The sequence below is a fragment of the Mobula birostris genome, chromosome 2 (assembly GCF_030028105.1).
Source record: "Mobula birostris isolate sMobBir1 chromosome 2, sMobBir1.hap1, whole genome shotgun sequence".
Taxonomy (NCBI): Eukaryota; Metazoa; Chordata; class Chondrichthyes; order Myliobatiformes; family Myliobatidae; genus Mobula; species Mobula birostris.
The window spans coordinates 15,581,018-15,602,852 of record NC_092371.1 but is presented as its reverse complement, the minus strand read 5'-3'; the positions used below and the strand labels follow the sequence as shown (position 1 = coordinate 15,602,852).

Below are 21,835 nucleotides of genomic sequence, written 5' to 3'. Positions count from 1 at the left end.
CCCCTCATTCTCCTATGCTCTAAGGAATAAAGACATAGCCTGGCCAACCTGAGGCCCTGGCAACATCGTCCTAAATCTTTCCTACACTCGTTTCAGGTTAACCACATCTTTCCTGTAACAGGATGACCAAAAACTGTACACAGTACTCTCAGTGTGGCCTCATCAACAACTTGTACTTCTGCAATGTAGTGTCCCAACTCCTATACCCAAAGTTCAAGTTTATTGTCATTCAACCTTATGTATACTGCCAAATGAAACAGGGCTCTCTGGAATGGGACCAAGGTGCACATACAGTACATATAACTTACACTTAACATAAAGGTAATAATGTGCATTTACAACACAAGTCAAAAAGTAAAAAGTAAACACTACTAGCACCTCATATGTGACTGCCTTCACTGATGAGTATCAGTATGTTAAGTGCCTTTTTCACCACCTGTCCACCTGAGGTGCTGCTTTCAACAAATTATGCCCTTGCATCCTTTAGTCCCTCTGTTCCATTACGCTCCCTAGTACGCTGCTGTTCATAATTTGTCCTACACAGGTTTGACTTTCCAAAGTGCATCACCTTCTGCCTATCTGTACTGAAATCAATTTGCCACTTCCTTCCCTGATCAACATCCTCCTGTAATCAACAATAACCTTCTTCACTATCAACAACACCTCCTGATCTTTTGAGTTTGAGTTCACCTCGGGACCAGTGCAACTCTCGGCTGCTAATTTTTGTGGGCCACGGATTTGTTGCTTGTAGAATGGCAGTGGTAGCAATACTGTCCAGGTTTGGGGGCCTGGTGTGGCTGTGTTCATGTTGGAAAGGCGCAGCGCAAGACCTTGGTCTGTTTCCCATTGGTGGAGATGACATCTCCTGGTGTGGTTTACGTCAAGTGCTTCTGTATCTTGTGTGGAAAGCCCAGAGTGTGTGGCTCTGTGGCCTTGGTGATAACTGAGCACTTGTTGTTGTTTCATCGAGGCCTCTGCTGTCACTTGTATGTTGTTGGAGTCTCTGCTAGGGTGGCTGCCTTGTTTGGATTTGAGAGCACCTCTCGGTGGGGAAGACCTGAGGTGGAACCTCAGCAGAACTGAGGTGTTGGATGGGTTGCGGTGTAATTTGCCACAGCTGGAAGTGGTTGACAGTCTTTGATCAATCCTCTGTTTTTGTGGACATGTTTAGCAGGACATACAGCACGTGGTGCATGAATGTTTTATCCACATAGGAATATGGTTCCCCATGGATAAAGTGGCTGCTCAGGAGATTTCTGCCAGCAACGTGTTTGCAATTTCAATTTTCCCCTGGTCCTGGAGGATTAAGGTATAGTCTAAATGCACTCCAAAGTACCAGCAAGTATGTGCTCCAGGCTCATCCCACAGAAACAGTTGCTTTATGGTACAAGAGACTCAGGTCCCACACCACCAGGTTCAGGAACAGTTATTACCCCTGAACCAGCATGGATAACTTCACTCACCTCGACATTGAACTGATTCCACAACCTATGGACTCGCTTTTACAGGTTTGACAGCTGGTGTTCTTGATAGTTATTGTTTATTTATTTACTTATTTTTGTTGTCATTTGCACTTTGGTTGTTCACTGATTCTGTTGTGTTTCTTTGTATTTACTGTGAATGCCAACAAGCAAATGAATCTCGGGGTAGTATGTGGTGACGTATACGATAAGCAATCCCCTTTGAACGTTGAGGCGGAACTGAGCTGTCGGGGTGTAATCTCTTGACGGCGGAAGTATTGGTTTGTGCCTCAGGTCTGGGACCAGAGGACGAGGACTTGGGGGCAGGATAGGTGAATTTGGCTGACCAATCCCACAGACCAGGTGTGTGGACTTCCTGCCAGGGTGAGGGGTGGTTCTTTGGCACTAGAGAGCCCTGAAACATTAAAGGTTAGCTTCATTGCAATGGAAGGTCCTGAAGGAGTACCTGGTAAGGCTCTGAAAACCTGTACCAACCAAATAACGGGAGAATTCAAGGACATTTTCAACCTCTCATTGCTACGGGCGGAAGTTCCCACTTGCTTCAAAAGGGCAACAATTATACCAGTGCATCAGAAGAATAATGTGGGCTGCCTTAATGACTATCGCCCGGTAGCACTCATATCTACAGTGATGAAATGCTTTGAGAGGTTGGTCATGACTGGACTGAACTCCTGCTACTGCAAGGACCTGGATCCATTGCAATTTGCCTATCGCTACGATAGGTCAGTGGCAGATGCAGTCTCAGTGGCTCTCCACACAGTTTTAGACCACCTAGACAACACAAACACCTACATCAGGATGCTGGTCATCAACTATAGCTCAGCATTTTATACCATCATTCCCACAATCCTGATTGAGAAGTTGAAACCTGGGCCTCTTTACCTCCTTCTGCAACTGGATCCTCAACTTCCTAACTGGAAGACCACAATCTGTGTGGACTGGTGGTAACATATCCTCCTTGCTAAGGATCTACACTGGCACACCTGAGGGGTGTGTGCTTAGCCCACTGCTCTACTTTCTGTATACACATGACTGTGTGGCTAGGCATAGTTCAAATACCATCTATAAATTTGCTGACGATACAACCATTGTTGGTAGAATCTCAGGTGGTGACAAGAGGGTGTACAGGAGTGAGATATGCCAACTAGTGGAGTGGTGCCGCAGCAACAACCTGGCACTCAACGTCAGTAAGACGAAAGAGCTGATTGTGGACTTCAGGAAGGGTAAGATGAAAGAACACATACCAATCCTCATAGAGGGATCAGAAGTTGAGAGAGTGAGCAGCTGGGTGTCAAGATCTCTGAGGATCTAACCTGGTCCCAAACATATCGATGTAGTTATAAAGAAGGCAAGACAGCAACTATATTAGCAGTTTGAAGAGATTTGACATGTCAACAAATACACTCAAAAACTTCTACAGTTGTACCATGGAGAGCATTCTGACTGGCTGCACCACTGTCTGGTATGGAGGGGCTACTGCACAGGACCGAAAGAAGCAGCAGAAGGTTGTAAATCTAGTCAGCTCCATCTTGGGTACTAGCCTACAAAGTACCCAAGATATCTTTATGGAGCAGTGTCTCAGAAAGGCAGCGTCCATTATTAAGGACCACCAGCACACAGGGCATGCGGCCTCCTCACTGTTACCATCAGGTAGGACGTACAGAAGCCTGAAGGCACACACTCAGCGATTCAGGAACAGCTTCTTCCCCTCTGCCATCCGCTTCCAAAATGGACACTGAATCTTTGGACACTACCTCACTTTTCTTTTTTGAATATACAGTATTTTTATTGCACGTTTTTTAATCTATTGAATATACCTAATTGATTTACTTGTTTATTTATTATTATTTCTAAGTTTTATTATTGTAATTTCTTTGCTAGATTACGTATTGCATTGAATTGCTGTTGCTAAGATAACAAAATTCACATCAGACACCGGTGATAATAAACCTGATTCTGATTCTATTGGTCGCATGTAACATATAATGAAAAGCATCGTTTGCCTCACAGTCTGAGGATATGCTGGGGACAGCCTGCAAGTGTGACTGCACTTCCGGCGCCAACATGGCACGTCCACAATGACTACTCATATGTCTTTGGAATGTTTGTGGGAGGAAACCCATGGTCATGGGGAGAGCGTATAAACTCCTTACAGACAGCAGTGGAAATTGAGCCCAATCGATCATCCTGGAAAGCTTTACCCTAACTGCTATGTTACTGTGGCACCCTTTAAACCCTTGCAGCCGTACCAGTGAGGAGATTGGGGCCAACCTTACATTAAGTCAGCACTTTTGACTGTGCAAAGTCACAGGCCAAAAGGATTCTAGATGGGATGGTCTTGGGGATCGGGGAGCTGTTCAGGCATTGTGCTAGATTGAAGGGCAGGGAGCATGTGACTTGTTAGGTTTGAAATTGGATTAGAGATGAACTGGTCATGATTAGTAAAGCTGTCAAAGATTACGGTACGGGGAAAAGGTGGGAGAATAGGGATATTAAGAGGGGTAACAAATGAGCCATGATGGAATGGCGGAGCAGACTCTGGGCCTCATTTTGCATCTGTGTCTTATGGTCTTATGTACATTTAAAAATACAGTGAAATTCATTATTTTGCATCAACAGCCAAAACGGTCCGAAGGTGTGCTTGCTGGGAGGTGCAGCCTGCTAGTGTCACTACACTTCTGGTGCTAACAGAGCATGCCCGATATTTACTAACCCTAATCCATACGGCTTTGGAATGTGGGATGAAACTGGAGGAAACCCACACAGTCATGTACATTTTGCCGACAGCTGTGGGATTTGAACCCAGGTTGTTGGCGCTGTAATAAGTTATACTGACCGCTACATTACCGTGACCCGTCAACTTTGCTGGAGAGAGCTTCTTGGTCCATGGTCTGGGAAGAGGTGGATGTTTCCTGGTCATTGCTGTCTCTGGGAATATCAGCTGAGCTGGAATCTTGAGTTTTGAAGGAGCCCTCTGGCCCCCTCCCTGGCTGACAAAATGACCGGCCAGGGCCGATGAGCGTGAGGTTGGCGGAACAGCTGCCTCACTGGCTGGGGACCACCTACTTCCTGTTCTCACAGCTGTGGTTGCCGTGGGTGGAGTGAGATAGGGCGAGTGGGGGTGGAGGATTTGGCTGCCTGGCGTTGAGCTGGTCAGAGAGGCGCTTGTCAGTGCTGGTCATATGTTTTGACAGATTCCAAACAGTTGTTAGAAGCTGTGAGGCCTGTGTGCCGGCCCTGTCTTTGTCCTTCACATGGGCATGTCTGCTGCTTCAGGCACTCGCCTGCACTGCCGTACTGGTGAGTACACTAGGGGCTTGTCAAAATGTACTCCATTTGTCAGCACAGGGAGCTATGGGTCTTTGGGGGTGACCCACTGTTAGAAAAATATCAGTAATGTCATCAAAAGAGGGAGCCAGTTTATCCCTCTTTCTCAGTGTGTCTGTCTCCATGTGAGTCTCTCCCTCCCTCTCTCTCTCTCTCTCTGTCTTTCTCTCTTTCTCTCTGTCCCTTATCTCTCTCTCTCTCTCTCTCTCTCTCCCTCTGTGTGTGTGTGTGTGTGTGTGTGTGTGTGTGTGTGTGTGTGTTTGTCTGACTGACTCTTATCTCTCTTTCTTTCTGTCCCTGAATCTGTCTGTTCGTCTGTCTGACTGTTATCTGTCTGTGCACCTCTGTGTGTGTGTCTCTCTCTCTCTCTCTATTTTCTCTGTATATGTGTGTCTCTCTTATCTCTATACTTTTTGTATGTGTACGTGTGTCTTTTTCTTTCTTAATCTCTCTCTGCGTCCCTCTCTGTGTCTCCCTTATCTCACTCTGCCTCCCTCTATCTCCCTCTATCTCCCTCTCTCTCTCTCTCTCTGTCTCTCTCTGTTATCTCTCTGTGACTGACTCGTACTCCCCCCACCCCCAAGCTGTGCGCAGCATGACCCGTGTGCCAGTGATGTACAGCTGAAGGAATTGAGGCGTTGCTAATGGTGTTGTTGCCTCCTCTGAGTGTTGACGTATAGTGAATATTTTGCAGGGTGAAGGCTGTGCTTGCTGTCCTGAACTGCTGCCCTGTTAGGTAGGTTGTGCGGTGAAATTTCGGTTCGATGAACATTTAATCCTGAAGAAAGGATCAGGCGTGGCCAGTACTGCAACTTCTGTAACCACTGTGAATGTCACCGAGCATTTGCTTGCAGCTAACCACCACCCTGATTAGGGGTTGCTCGTCCTCTTGGGGTTGAAGGTTAACTTCTTCCATGATCTCGATTTTCCCAGCACCGCAGAACTTGGAGATCTCCAGGCTTCTCCAATTTTGTCCTCTTAATCATCCGTTTCTTTTTGTCCTCCACGGTGACTCTCGATTGTGTACAATAACCTCACCCAACTACTCTGCCCTGCTGTTGCTTGTTCTTCTGAAGTGTTCCTTAAAACCTTCTTGGTTAAAGATAAAAGGATTAGCTTATAAACGGTATTTGTCACATGGACATCGCAACACAGTGACATTTGTGTCAACAACCAAGTCCGAGGATTGTGCTGGGGGCAGGCCGTAGGTGTCGCCATGCTTCCGGTACCAACATAAGGTGCCCACACCTACAAGCCCTAATCCTATGTATGTCTTTGGAACATGGAGGACACACTAGAGTCCAGGGTGACAGGGGGAACAGACAAACTCCTTTGTTTGGCATTACCTCCCTCAGCTACTTTTAGCTGTTTCTGATAAATGAAAATTATTCTTTTCTTTTATAATAAACAAATCAGAAAAGGGTCAGATAAGCAGTTGAGAGGTATGTCTATTTTCTATCAGAATGTCCCTTTGTTTGATTAAACATGCAGTTGGTGTGGTGAAAGGTTGATTGACCAGAGGTAGTCAGATAATCTACCTCAGAGTTTATTCTCACAGCCTTCCCCATGAGTGGGTACAGCTGCAAGGCAGTGGAGGTGTGAGATCAGTTTTCCTTCTCCTAGATGAGCTGCCAACCACGGCTGATGAGCCCCATCTGCCCGAAGCAACTGGTTTTAAGGCGCCATGAACCTGCCTTTTGTACTGTACTCCACTGTACGATTGTTGGAAACCCCTATGGTTTAGTATCTGGCTCACGATACAATATATCCAAGCTCCCTTCTCACTCACCTTTGTTTTCCCTCTTCCTTTAAACTTGCCTGTTTCGCTGAAAAAAAAATTAGTGTAAATTGGTAACTTGTTGTATTATTGCCACATGTTTTGGGGCACAGTGGAAAAACTGTTTTGTATGCCATCCATAAACCATTGAGATAGTACAACGGAAAACACTAACAGAATGCAGAATAAAGAGTTACAGTTAGAGATAATGCAGTGCAGGGAAACTCTCTTAAGGTGCAAGGCCATAATGAGATAGATTGGGGTCATTGGTCCACTTTAGCATGGCAGGGACAGTTCAGTAGTCAAGATCATGTCGTTGAACTTGGTAGTGAAATTGGTGGGACAAAATTGCAGTCAGTGGAATGAGCTGAAGTGTAACATGGCACAGCATCGAAAAGGGTGATGAATACAGGACTGAAGGTGTTATTTGAATGCACGCAGTATATAGACTATGGTAGATGATCTTGTAGCTCAGTTAGATTTGGCACGTATGACATTTTAGGCATCACTGAGTCATGCTGAAAGAAGGGAACTTAACAACCAAGGATACACATTATATTGAAAAGACAGGCAGGTAGACAGAGGGGTTTGGTGTGGCTATTTTGGTAAAAAAATAAATGAAATTCTTGGAAAGGGATAGGATAAGATTGGAAGTTGTAGAATTCTTGTGGGTAGAGTTAAGAAAATGCAAGGGCAAAAAGACCCTGATGGGAGTTACATGCAGGCCTTCAAACAGTTACCAGGATGTGGGCTACAAACTACAATGAGAAAAGACATGACAAAAAAGTAATGTTACAATAGGCATGGGGGATTTCAGTATGCAGCTAGATGGGAAATTCAGATTGGTGTTGGATCCCAAGAGAGAGAATTTGTAGAATGCCTACAAGATGGCTTTTTAGAGCATCTTATGGTTGAGCCCACTAGGGGATCAGCTATTCTGGATTGGGTGTTGTGTAATGAACCACAATTGTTAGGGAGCTTAAAGTAAAGGTACCCTGAGGAGGCAGTGATCATAATATGATAGAATTCATTTTGCATTTTGAGGGGGGAGAAGCTAAAGTCAGTTGGATCAGTGTTATAGTGGAGTAAAGGGAATTGCAGAGGCATGAGAGAGGAGCTGGCCAAAGTTAATTGGAAGGGGACACTAGCAGGGATGATGGCAGAACAACAATGGCTGGAGTTTTGGGAGCAATTCGGAAAGTGAAGGATAGATACATCCCAAAGAAGTAGTAGTATTCTAAAGGCAGGATGACGCAATCGTGGCTGACAAGGGAAGTCGAGGCCAACATAAAAGCAAAAGGGATGGCATATAATAGAGTAAAAATTAGTGGGAAGTTAGAGGATTGGAAAACTTCTAAAAACCAACAGAAGACAACTAAAATGCCATAAGGAGGGAAAAGATAAAATATGAAAGTAAGCTAGCCAATAATATCAAACACCTTTTTAGATATATAAAGAGTAAAAGAGAGGCTAGAGTAGATATGGACCACTGGAAAATTATGCTGGATAGTAATGAGGGACAAGGAAAAGGCAAACAAAGTATTTTGCGTTAATCTTCACTTGGAAGACACTAGCAGTATGCCATAAGTTTAAGAGTGTTGGGGGGCAGAAGTGAGTGCAATTGCTATTACTAGGGAGAAGGTGCTTGGGAAACTGAAGGGTCTGAAGGTAGATAAAGGTCTGAAGGTGGACCAGATGGACTACACCCCAGGGTTCTGAATGAGGTGGCTGAAAAGGTTGTGGGGGCACTAGTAATGATCTTTCAAGAAGCTCTAGATTCTGGAATGGTTCCAGAGGACTGGAAAATTGCAAATGTCACTCAACTTTTCAAGGAGGGAGGGAGGCAGAAGAAAAGAAATTATAGTCCACTTAGCCCAACCTCAGTGGTTGGGAAAATGATGGAGTCGATTGTTAAGGATGTAGTTTTGGGGTACTTGGAGGCACATGATAAAATAGGCCAGAGACAGCATGGTGTGGACTTAGTGGGCCGGGAGGGGATACTAATCTTGAGGGAAAATCTTGCCTGACAAAGCTGTTGGAATTCTTTGACGAAATAGCAGGCAGGAAGACAAGAAGAATTGTGGATGTTGTGTACTTGGATTTTAAGAAGGCCTTTGACAAGATGCCACATGAGGCTGTTTAACAAGAGCCCATGGCATTACAGGAAAGATCCTAGCATGGATAGAGTATTGGCTGTTTAGCAGGAAGGAAGACTTGGAATAAAGTGAGCCTTCTTTGATTGGCTGCCAGGGACTAGTGGTGTTCCATAGAGGATGGTGTTGGGGATCACTTCTTTTTACATTGTTTGTCAATGATTTGGATGACGAATTGATGGCTTTGTTACCAAGTTTGCGAATAATACAAATATAATGCAAGGGCAGGTAGTTTTGAGGAAGCAGGGAGGCTGCAGATAGGCTTAAACAGATTAAGAGAATGGACAAAAAAGTGGCAAATGGAATGCAGTGTCGGATGTGTATGGCCATGTACTTTGGTAGAAAGAATAAAAGCATAGATTATTTTCTAAACAGGGAGAATATTCAAAAATCGAGGTGCAAAGGGACTTGGGAGTCCTTGTGCAGGATTCCCTAAAGGATAATTTGCAGGTTGAGCTGGTGGTGAGGAAGGTGAATGCAGTGTTGGCATTCGTTTCAAGAGGACTAGCATATAAAAGTAAGGATGTAATGCTGAGGCTTTATAAGGCACTGGTGAGGCCTCCCTCGAAGTATTGTGAGCTGTTTCGGGCCTCTTATTTAAGAAAGGATGTGCTGACATTGGTGAGGGTTCCGAGGAGTTTCACTAGAATTATTCCTGGAAAGAAAGGCATAATTGTATGAAGTACAATTGATGTCTCTGGGCCTTTACTCACTGGAAGTTAGAAGAATAAGGAAACTCATTGAAACCTATCAAATGTTGAAAGGCAGAATTAGAGTTGAAGCAGGGAGAATGTTTCCTGTGGCGGGGGAGTCTAGGATCAGAGGGCACAGCTTGAGAATATAGGAACATGCATTTAGAATTGAGATGAGGAGGAATTTCTTCAGCCAGAAGGTAGCGAATCTGTGGGATTTGTTGCCACAGGTGGCTGTGGAGGGCAAGTCATTGGGTGTATTTAAGGTGGAGGATGATAGTTTCTTGATTAGTTGGGGTGTGAAAGGTTATGCAAATAAGGCAGGAAAATGGCGTTGAGAAGGAAATGAATCAGCCATAATGAACTAGAAGAGGAGATTTGATGGGCCAAATGGCCTAATGCTACTCCTATGTCTTATACTATGTGCTTTCAGGTTTTTATATCTTCTGCCCAATTGGGGGGGGAGGAGAAAAAGAGAAAATAGCTGGGGTGGGAGCGATCTTTCATTACACGGGTTGCTTTATCAAGGCAGCGGGAATTATGAACAGAGTCCACAGAAAGGCAGCTGTGTCTACCACTCTTTGCAGTACCTTGTAGCCACAGGCAGACCAGTTTCCATACCAAACCATGATTACTTAGAAAATACAGCAAGGTGGAGTATTTTTAAATTGTGCGAGGTGATAGTGTTCAGAGGGAATCGAGTGTACTTATTTTACATGCCATCTACACATGTCATGTCATCACATCAGTGCATTGAAAGAGTGCAAGAGATAACACTAACAGAACGCAGAATTAAGTGTTACAGTTAGAGAAAGTGCCGTGCAGGCAGACAACAAGGTGCAAGGCCATAACAAGGTAGACTGAAGTCAAGAATCTGTCCTTATGTAGCCTCTCCATCAGCGCTGATGGGTGGTCAAGAAAGGATGTTGCATTATGCCTTTAGTCAATGAGATGAATTCAAGAGTTGGGGAGTTATGTGGCAGCTTTATAAAACTCTAGTTAGGCCAAATCTCATGTAATGCATACAGTTCAGGTCACCTCATTATAGAAGGGATTGGAACCATTGGGGAGGGTACAGAAGAGGTATACCAGGATGTTGCCTGATTTGAGGTCACATGCTTTAGGGAAAGGTTGGACAAACTTGGGTTGTTTTCTCTGGAGTAGTGAAAGCTGAGGAGAGAACTGATGGAAGTTAATAAATTTGAGAGTCATAGATGGAGTAGACGGCCAGATTCTTTCTCCCAGGCTTAAAATGTCTAATACTAGAGGGTTTGTTTTTAAGGTTAGAGAGGCTAAGTTCAAAGGAGATGTGTGAAGCAAAATTTTCTTACAGAGAGTGGTGGGTGCCTGAGATGTGCTGCCTGGGGTGGAGCTGGAGGTGGAGGTAGATACAATATAAGTGTTCAGGAGGCTCTTAAGCACAGGAATGTGCAGGATATGCAAAGACATGAACACTAGGAAGAAGAGATTAGTTTAGTTGGGTATTTAATTCCACTTTTAATTAGTTCAGCACCCACGTTGTGGGCTGAAAGATGTCTTCCTAAGCTGCACTGTCCTTTTCATACTAGGAAATGTTATAGTCTTATAATAGTGTGATAGAAGCTGCTCTTGAGCTGCTGGTCCATGCTTTCAAGCTTTTGTATCTTCTGCCTGATGGGAGGGTGGAGAAGAGGGAATGTCCTGCTAGTAGGGCTTCTTGGACTATATTGGCAGCTTTCCCGAGGCAGCGGGAACTGAAGTTAGTTCATGGAGAAGAGGCCGGTTTCCGTGATGTGTTGAGCTGAGTCCACATCTCTCTGCAGTTCCTTGCTGTCTTGGGCAGAGCAGTTGCCGTTCCAAGCCGTGATGTATCTGGATAGAATATTTTCTGTGGTGGATCTGTAAAAAATCTTGGTGGGGTTGAAGAGTACATGCTGAATTTCTTTAGTGTGCTGAGTTTTAGTAGAGGTGCTGATGCACTTTCCTGGCCATGGTGTCTGTGTGGCTGGATCAGAACAGACTATTGGTGATCTCCACTCCTTGGAACGGAAGCTCTCAGACCTCTCAACCTCAGCATCTTTGATGTCAACTGCTCGTCTTCATGTTGACAATAACCAGCTCATAGTTATTTGTGAGTTTGTCCCCTACTGTGGTGTCATCTACAAATGTGGAGCAGACCTGGGCCGTGCATTCATGAGTGTACAGAAGGTAGAGTAGGGGGTTGAGGATGCAGCCTTATGGGGAATCTGTGTTTAGAATAATTGTGGTGGAGCTGTCACTGCCTATCCTTACTGATTTTGGTCTGTTGGTTGGGAAGTCAAGGATCCAGTTGCAAAGGGAGGTGTTATGTTCCAGGTCTAGGAGATTGGAAGAGAGTTTGCTTGACATGTTAATATTATAGTACTATGTACCAGCAGAAAGTCGGTGAGAAGTCTGTTGGGGTGTTAGAACATGTGATAGTCCAGAAAACCAGTGCAGCACTACCAGTCCCAGACGTGGCCAATTATCAGAGTTTCACTGTGTGACGTCCAATACCGAGTATCGCACTTGGATAGGATGCAAGACTTTGGAACAGGTGCTGGGATTCTGTGTAATTTGTTGCCAGGAGCGGCTGTGGAGGACAAATCATTGGGTGCATTTAAGGTAGAGATTGGTATCCTGAAGTCGTGCCCTCTTGTCAGACTCCCCCACAATGATCCACAGGGGTCAGAGTTGAGACTGCTTTTTTATGTTATATGTCAATGATTTGGATGATGGAACTGATGACTTTGTTGCAAAGTTTGCAGACTATACAAAGATACGTGGAGGGGCAGGTAGTTTGAGGAAGTAGAGAGGCTATAGAAGGACTTAGGCAGATTAGGAGAGTGGGCAAAGAAATGGCAGATGGAATATAATGTTGGGAAGTGTATGGTCATGCACTTTAGTAGAAGAAATGAAAGGGTTAACTACTTTCTAAATGGAGAGAAAATACAAAATAAACTGAGGCGCAAAGGGAGATGTGAGTCCTTGTGCAAGACTCCCTAACGGTTAACTTGCAGGTTGAGTCTGTGGTGAGGAAGGCAAATACAATGTTAGCACTCATTTCAAGAGGACTAGAATATAAAAGCAAGGGTGTAATGTTGAAACTTTATAAAGCACTGATGAGGCCTCACTTGGAGTATTGACCAATTTTGGGCCCTTTATCTTAGAAAGGATGTACTAAAACTGGAGAGGGTTCAAAAGAGCTTGACCAAAATGATTCCAGGTTGAATGGCTTGTCATGTGAAGAGTGGTTGATGGCTCTGGGCCTGTACTCACTAGAATTCAGAAGAATGAGGGATGACCTCATTGAAACCTATCGAATAGCCTTGATAGAGTGGATGTGGAGAAGATGTTTCCTATGATGGGAGAGTTTAAGACCAGAGGACTCAGCCTCAGAATGGAGGGACGTCCTTGTAGAACAGATATGAGGAGGAATTTCTCTAGCCAGCAGGTAGTGAATCTGTGGAATTCTTTGCCACAGGCAGCTGTGCATGTCAAGTCTTTATGTATCTTTAAGGCAGAGGTTGATAGATTCTTGATAGGTCAGGGTGTGAAGGGATATGGGGAGAAGGCAGGAGAGTTTGAAGCTGAGAGTAAAATTGTATCAGCCATGATGAAGTGGCAGAGCAGACTCAATGGGCCAAATGGCCAAATACTTCTCCTATACCTTATGGCCTTGTGGTTCCAAAACCTGATGGTAAGATATTTTTAGAGCTGTAGGTAAAGAGCCAGAGCAAGGTGTGCTGAGCATCTGGTACTCAATCTGTTCCCACACTCAACAGTGTTGAGGTTGAGAGCTTCAAGTTCCTATGTGTGAACATCACCAGTGGCTTGTTCTGGTCCAACCACACTGATGTCACCGAGGAAGCTTATCAACGCCTCTTCAGGAGACTGAAGAAATTTGGCATGTCCCCGTTGACTCGGCAATTTTTATCGATGCACCATAGAAAGCTGTGGAGATAGCTTAACACATCATGGGAGCTAGCCTCCCCTTCATGGACTCTGTAAAGCAAACAGCATAATCAAAGACCCCACCCAACCAATACATTCTCTCTTCATTCCTCTCCCATCAGGCAGAAGACACAAAAGCCTGAAAGCATCAGGCTCAAGGACAGCTTCTACCCCACTGTTATCAGACTATTGAATGGACTCCTTGTACAATAAGAGGGACTCTTGGCCTCACCATTTACCAAGGTTATTGCTTGACCTTGTTCTATCTCAATGCACTGTGTAATGATTTGATCAGTATGAACAGTATGCAAGACAAGCTTTTCACTGTATCTTAGTGCATGTGAGAATATTTAACCAAGGATCATTGACCCTCATTTTCACCCAAGGTTTCTAGTCACCTGCCTTGCTATCTGCTTAGATGCTTTCCCGTCAAATCTGTTTGCCCCCCACTCGCCAAAGATCCTTGGGATCCTTGTTGGATGAGTGAGGCTACATAAATGCAGTCTGCTGCTGAATGCACCCAAATGTAATTTGAAATATTCTGCACACCTGTAGGCAGTGCACTAAGATGGCCTTGAGAAATTCTGGTGTTTGGGCATGAGCCCTGTGGGAGACCATTCATCCCCTCAAGTTTGTTCTTTCATGCAGACAGATAATGTGCTTTAAATCTTAACCCATCTTTCCCCACCCGGTTCCATCTCCCCTGATCCCTCTGCACAAATTACACTACTGTCACAGTACTGTACTTTGATGCATGGCCTTAAAGTTCTCAATACCACTCCAAACGTGCCTGGCCACCTTGAGAGGTCATAGGCCTGAATTCCCAGGACACATGGGGATGCTGCAGATTTTCATAAAGGCTTTGCAAAATTTTTTGGATCCAGCCAGGATGCTCCTTGGATTAGAGAGCATGATGTATGAGGATAGGTTGAGAGACCAAGGGGTTTTTTCTTTGGAGTGAAGGTGGATGACAGGTGACTTGATAGAGCAGTACAGTATAAGATGGGAGGCATAGATTGCCCCTATTTGGGACATTTACCAAGAGGGTTGTAGACAAAGGGCCTGAAGCATTGTTGAGGATCACTATCACTCATTCCACAATCTCTTTCACCATCAGAAAGGAAGTACAGGAGCATCAGGACAAGGACTGGCGGACTGGGTAACAGCTTCTTCCCTCAGGCTGTGAGACTAATGAATACCCTGCCACCACCAAGGTCTCATACTAGGACAAGGAGCTGATTGCTGTTTACCTGTGCTGCACAGTGCATGCACTTTGAATTATATTTTATTAACTTATTTGTGGTAATATTTTGTTTTCTGTGTTGTGTGTGATGTATGTTTTGTAGGTGCACTGTGGGGTGGAGGAACATTGTTTTGTTTGGTTCCATGTATGTGCAGTCAGATGACTTTAAAGTTGAACTTGAAATTGAGTAGACAAGCATGGTGGTTCAAAGCCATTCCAGGGACTAAGTGGTCCTCCCCAAGGTGTTACCTGCTGTTGCCATATTCTGTATTTGCTTCTCATTGTAATGACCTGGCTCCTCTTCTCATGGTCACACCAGACAGAAGCAGGCACTGGTTCAACAGGTCCAGGATCACAGTCCAGTTCATTATAAGACTTAGGATCAGAATCAAGCTATTCAGTCCATCAAGTCTGCTCTGCCTTTCCATCATAGCTGATTTATTTTCCTTCTCCTTCCTTCTCCCTGTAACTCTTGTCATCCTTACTAATCAAGAATCTATAAATCTCCGCTTTAAATATGTCCAATGACTTGGCCTCCACAGCTGTCTGTGGCAATGAATTCCACAGATCCATCACCCTCTGGTGAAAAATCGACAGCAGAAGACTTTTTCCCAGGGCAGAAATGGCTAATACAAGGGGACGTAATTGTAAGGTGGTGGTAGGGAAGTATGTCAGAGATTGATGGATGTGTGGAGCACCTGCCAGAGGTGGTGGTAGAGGCAGGTACATTAGGGGCATTTAAGAAACTCTTGAATGATAGAAAAATGGAGGGGCTATATGGGAGGGAAGGATTAGATTGATCTTGGACTAGATTCAAAGGTTGGCACAACGTTGTTGTCCAAAGGGCCTGTATTACACTGCAGTGTTCTGTGTTGTTTCTTCTACTTGGTTAGCCTCTCGGAGCTTGGACCAGTGTGTCTGCTCAGGAATTGGAGATATGAACAAATTGGAATGCCTGCACTGAGTGTGGTACTCTAAATGGGCTTTACACTAGTGAGATTTGGCAAATTCCAAAGGAGGTGGGGTGGAAAACCAAGGGATGAGTTCAACATGTTATCAGTGAACATGTGTAAAGCAGGCAACAAATTCCTTTTTGCTGTTAACCTGCCGGACAGAAATGCCTGGAGGGTGCTGAGCGTGTTTTCTTGGATCACTGTTGGTTTGGGTTGAAGGTGTTATGGCCGCTGTTTCATTGGCATGTGGGAGGCTCTTTGCATTGTGTGCTGATTCATCAACACACTCTCTCCCATTGATGTGTGATATCATTCACAACCATTCATCTCCTCTCCTGACACTGAGAGTTCATCTGCTCTTCAAAGTAGTGACAAGGGTTCAGACAGGTGATTCGAAGGTATTAACAGTTGGTTGCCCAAATTCTGTCTTTGCTTGTCTTGAACTAACCCATTTGTTCCCAGATAGAAGCAGGCCCTTCAGCCCAGCAAGTCCAGTATCAGAATCGGGTTTATTATTGCTAACATAAGTCATGAAATTTGTTGTTTTGTGGCAGCAGTACAGTTCAATACATAAAAAAACACTACAAGCTACCAAGCTACAATAAGAAATATAATAAATAGTCCAAAAAGAGAGTAAAAGAGTGATGTAGTGTTCATGGGTTCATTGACCGCTTGGAAATCTGATGGCAGATGGGAAGAAGCTGTTCCTATTTATTGATTGTGGGTCTGTAGGGTCCTGTAACTTTCTCCCTGTTGTTAATACTGAGGAGAGGCCATGTCTTGGGTGGTGAGGGCCCTTCATGATGGATGCTGCCTTCTTGGGGTATCGCTTTTTAAAGATGTTCTTGATGGTGGGGAGGTGTGTGCCCATGATGGAGGTGGCTGAGTTTAGAACTCTCTGTGGCTTTTTCCAGATGCTGATGCAACCAATCAGATTGCTCACCACAGTAGACCTGTAGAAATTTGCTAGCTTTTGGTGACATACTAAATCTCCTCAAACTCCTAATGAAATATTAGGTGTGCCTTTTGAAATTGCATCAATATGTTGGGCCCAAGTTAGATCCTCCGAGCTGCGTACCCTTTCCATTGCTGACCCTTCGATGACTGGTGTATATTCTCCCAACTTGTGTGCCAGCCATTGTACCCTTTGTATTAATCCTAATCTGATTATACCCCCTCTCATCATTTCAAACAACTCTCCTCACATTCTGGAGGGCCAGTTAATCCACCAGAGCAAACATCTTTAGACTATGGGAAAGAACCTAGAACCATGGAGGAACCCACAATGTTGTATTGAGCTAATGACATCGTATCCCTTCTGCCTGCACGTGGCTCGTATCCTGCCACTCTGTGCACATTCTTAAGCGTCTCTTGTATCTGCAGAATTCCCGGAGGAGACGCATGTGGAGACGTGTAAAAGCTCAGGTGGCACAGGAACGTCACGGGCGGTGTGAGGCAGCGCCTTCACCCGCTGTCCCACCTTTTCTATCACCCTTTCTCGGCCCACTTACTGCTTTCACTCCTGTTGCCCGATCCTCACCCTTAGGGGGTGGCTAAGGGAAGTATCGCTTGAACAGCACAGTGGCCTGAGCACACTCCCCTGCCCCCCCACGAGAAGTATCTCAACAGCTTTTTCCCCTCCCCGTCACTACACGCTAGCTGAGTTATGAACGGCCGGTAACATGAAGGATCCCACCTCATGGATTGCTTGCTCTACCCCCATTAGGGAAGAGACTACATAGCATTCAGACCGGGAGCACCAGACCCAACCTGTAAGGTTAATCAACACCTCCACCCACTCTCATACCCCTCGACAACCACTAACCACCACTACTTTATCCACCTTGTGTACCTACCATCAACTTTATGGGCGTGCAGTCAATGTATATAATAAGGCATTTTATGTATTTATATTTGTTGTGTTTCTTTCTTATTATTATTGTGTACTTTATCTTATTTTTTTTTGTGCTGCATTGGATCTGGAGGAACAATCAATTTGTTCTCTTTTACACTTGTGTGCTGGAAATGACTTTAAACAATCTTGAATCTTGAATCGTGGACTGTGGGTCTGGTTGGACTCGACAGGGATGGAAATGAATCCTCAACAGTGGGAGGATTGTGATTCTACGCTGTATGCTGCTTTAATGAGCGTAATTAGATCCTTGAGTCGCAACTGCCCTTACAGAGGAAGGGTGGACTCGGTTCCCGTCACCAGCTGTCTCTGCCTGTCCACCAGTGAGCCCTTGGAGAAAAGCTGATGCAGATTGTTGATGTAGCAGCACTGGTAGTGAGGATCGGGTCTTGTAGCATCCACTCTGAAATATCTATCAGCTTTCTGACTCCCAGTGCTTTCTGGAGGGCCGCCCATCTTCCTGAGACACCAGCAACCCCAAGGTAGGTAAAATATGAATTAAGTTGTAGAAGGCGGCTCCCTCCACACAGCCCCAGGGCAAGAGGAGTGCAGCTCAGAAATGGGGGTCTGAAACAGAACACCTGGAACAAAAGTGATGGAGGAAGTCAGTGGGTCAGGCAGCATCTGTGATGAGAAATACAGTCAACTTTTCAAGCCAAGACCCTTCATCAGGATTGGAAAGGAAAGGGGCAGAAGTCAAAATAAGATGATGGGCAGAGAGGAAGGAATACAAAATGATGCTCACCTGCGTGTCACCTTGCTTTGCTTTTCCTCTTTCCCTTTCTCCCATGGTCCTCTGTCCTCTCCTATCAGATTCCTCTGCCTTCAGCCTCTTCAGCCTCCACCTATCACTTCTTATCTTCTTATTTCATTCCCCCTCCTCCAACTACCCACTTTCCCCCTCACCTGGTCTCTCCCGTCACCTGCTTTCTTGTACTCCTCCACATCCCCCGCCACCTTAGGGTCTCGGCCCAAAACATCAACTGATTACTCCCCTCCATAGGTGCTACTTGACCTGCTGAGTTCCACCAGTAGTTTGTGCATTGCTCAAAATTTCCAGCATCTGCAGAATCTCTTGTGTCTCAAGGAAAGGGTATGCAGTTTACAATGTCGCCTCAGTTGAGCCACAAGGTTATGACCCTGTGGTAGATGTATAGCGAGTGGGAGGTCACACCAGGTGCTGAGGTGCGTAAGTGAGTTTGTGGATCCAGACCTCGGGGTCACACCTCGCCTTCTTCCCCTGGGGAGCTGTCAACAGCTCAAGGAGCTGTATGATTTCGAACCACACATCATGGATCCAGAGGGTTTTCAGGGATGTCCTGGGGTTTGAGAGGATCTGTCAGTTATGGGGAGAGGTCCAGTGAACTGTCCAGTGAACTGAATGATGCCTCTCTTGTGAAGCAGAGCAGTCATCATCTGTTACTTGGACTCCCAACAAAAGCAGAATGGCGTTGAGAGGGATAATAAATCAGACATGATTTAAGTGGAGATAGGTTGAGCAAATTAGGGCATGTACTGTGCTGTAATGTTCTATGTTCTATGATTGAATGACGTAAAAGACTCGCTAGTCCAAAAGGCCCAATCCTGCTCCTATGTCAGAAAGCCATAAGACGATAAGATACAGGAACAGAATTAGGCCATTTGGCCCATCAAGTCTGCAATGCCATTTCATCATTGTTGATGTAGCAGCACTGGTAGTGAGGATCAGGGTCTTGCAGCATCCACACTGAAATATCTATCAGCTTTTCTTCTCAGCCCCAATTTCCTTCCTTCTTCCTGTATCCCTTCATGCCCGACCAATCAAGAACTTATCAACCTCTGCTTTAAATATACCCAATAACCTGGACTCCACAACCACCTGTGGCAATGAACACTCTGGCTAAAAAAATTCCTCCTCACCTCTGTTCTAAAAGGATATCCTTTTATTCTGAGGCTCTGTCTTCTGGTCTTAGACTTCCTCCACCATAGGAAGCATCCTTTCCACATCCACTCTATCGAGGCCTTTCACCATTCGGTAGGTTTCAGTAAGGTTACCCCTCATTCTTCTTAATTGAGTAGAGGCCCAGAGCTATCGAATGCTCCTCATGTGACAAGCCTTTTAATAGAAACATAGAAACATAGAAAATAGGTGCAGGAGTAGGCCATTCGGCCCTTCGAGCCTGCACCGCTATTCAGTATGATCATGGCTGATCATCCAACTCAGAACCCTGCACCAGCCTTCCCTCCATACCCCCTGATCCCTTTAGCCACAAGGGCCATATCTAACTCCCTCTTAAATATAGCCAATGAACTGGCCTCAACTGTTTCCTGTGGCAGAGAATTCCACAGATTCACTACCCTCTGTGTGAAGAAGTTTTTCCTAATCTCGGTCCTAAAAGGCTTCCCCTTTATCCTAGTATTATTTTCATGAGCCTCCTTTGAACCCTCTTAAATGAGAGCACATCCTTTCTTAGATAAGGGGCCCAAAACTGCTCGCAATACTCCAAGTGAGGCCTCACTAGTGCTTTTTAAATCCTCAGCTTTACATCTTTGTTTTTATATCCTAGTCCTCTCGAAATGAATGCTAATATCACATGTGCCTTCCTCACCACAGACTCAACCTACAAATTGACCATTTAGGAATCCTGCATGAGGTCCCTCTGTACCTCAGACTTTTGAATTTTTTTCTCCATTTAGAAAATAGACTAGTCCTTTATTTCTTCTACCAAAGTGCTTGACTGTACACTTCCCAATACTGTATTCCATCTACCACTTCATTGCCCATTCTCCTAATCTGTCTAAGTCCTTCTGTGGCCTCTCTCCTTCCTCAAAGCTACCTGCCCCTCCACTGTCTTCATATTATCTGCAAACTTGACTGCACAGCTGTCAATTCCAACATCCAAATCATTGACATAATGGGAAAAGAAAGGGTCCCAACACAGACTCCTGTGAAAGACTACTAGTCTTAGATACTGGAGTCACTGATCAAGTCAGGCAGTGCCCACAAGGAGAAAAAGGCTATACAGTTTGGAGGGGGATCCCTCATCAGAACAGTGACCCTTTTCCGTATAGGTGTACAGGACCTCAACCTGGGCTCTGTACTGGCCCATGTGATCCATCTTGGCTGCTCCTACGCAGCCCTGGACTAGTCCATTTAGTATAACACCCATCTATTCTGGGACCTGACCCACCTTTTACATATAACTGATGTGTTGATTGCCTGTTGCTTCTCTGACCAACATCACAAATAATTTCTCATAGCTGCGAGGGGTGGTAGTGGCGATAAGCTTCCAGTACCTATTAAATGCTTTCACTGGTAGCAATCTCAAATAACCTCTGACAACCATGTCTGGCCTTGACATGTGGCTTAGTTACTAAGCCCAGTGGAACCATTTCTACTGACTGGAGAAGGGACAAAGGTGGGTTACTGAGGCCTTAAGACCAGTCGCTTTGAACAAATGAGGCTCATCAGCCATAGTTGGCAGATCACCTAGGAAAAAGAAAACTCTGATATCAAACCTCCGCTGCCTTGCAGCTATACACACTCATGGGGAAGGCTTTGGGAGTAAACGAAGAGGAAAAGTCCAGAGCTGGATTCCCTAAAGTAGACCTACATTGAGTTCAACGCTTACTTGACAGCTCCTGCAATGTCGCTGGTAGCAAACTTTGGATTCATCAGCTGCATGGTGAAGAGCAGTCTACTGCATAGGCAACATCTTCCCCTGCATATCTTACTGGCCTGGCAAACATGGTTGATCCCAACAACGGAGAGCTTCCTCTGTACACTGTTTGACTTGGTCCTTGTTTCTTTTCCTGTGTCCAATGTACATCACCTCAGAGTGGTTAAAGCCCTTGACAATATCTGTTTGCTGTGGTGGAAGTGGTTCAGGCTTGCCCTGTTCCTGAGTCAGTGGTGTCCATTTGTATGGAGCCATTTCCATTGTCTCCTCTGATGCATGTGGGTGAGTTTGCCTCTCTGCAGATGTGCTCCTTGCAGTTACACATCCCACCAATCCACGGAGGATGTGTGAGTGAGTTCTTAGTAGTGGTGTAGTAGTGCGATTATTTGAGTCGAGCATGATGTTCTCCTAAGGGGTTGTCTGTTGGTGGATTCTCAGGTGGCTGTAGAGGCCGATCTGGGATCCACATATTCTGGTGCAGTGTGGGCTGTGGTTAGTCGTTGGATCCTTTGGTTGTTCATTCTCTCCTTTTGCGGCTGCCAACTTGTTCTCTGCGACACAGCGGAGGTCGCTGTTAGGTAGCGCAGATCCCTTTTGAAAAGATTTCCTCTAGGTGCATCTATTGAGTAGAATGCCTTCCCAGATTTTAGATGTACTGTTGAATTTCTCCAGGCTGATTGTGATGTT

General features: G+C 45.1%; 1 protein-coding gene across 6 annotated transcripts in view; it reads left to right on the top strand.

Annotated features, from left to right (window-relative positions):
- Window positions 1–21,835, top strand: part of LOC140212750 (myocyte-specific enhancer factor 2D homolog) — a 111,877-nt gene that overhangs the window by 23,334 nt on the left and 66,708 nt on the right. Inside the window, exon 1 of one of the 6 annotated variants that reach the window (XM_072283924.1) lies at window positions 4,672–4,781. The exons of the other annotated variants lie outside the window; for them this stretch is intronic. The gene's annotated coding sequence lies outside the window, so the exon portion shown is untranslated. Of the gene's footprint in view, window positions 1–4,671; window positions 4,782–21,835 lie in introns of those variants that run through there. 6 annotated transcript variants of the gene reach the window in all.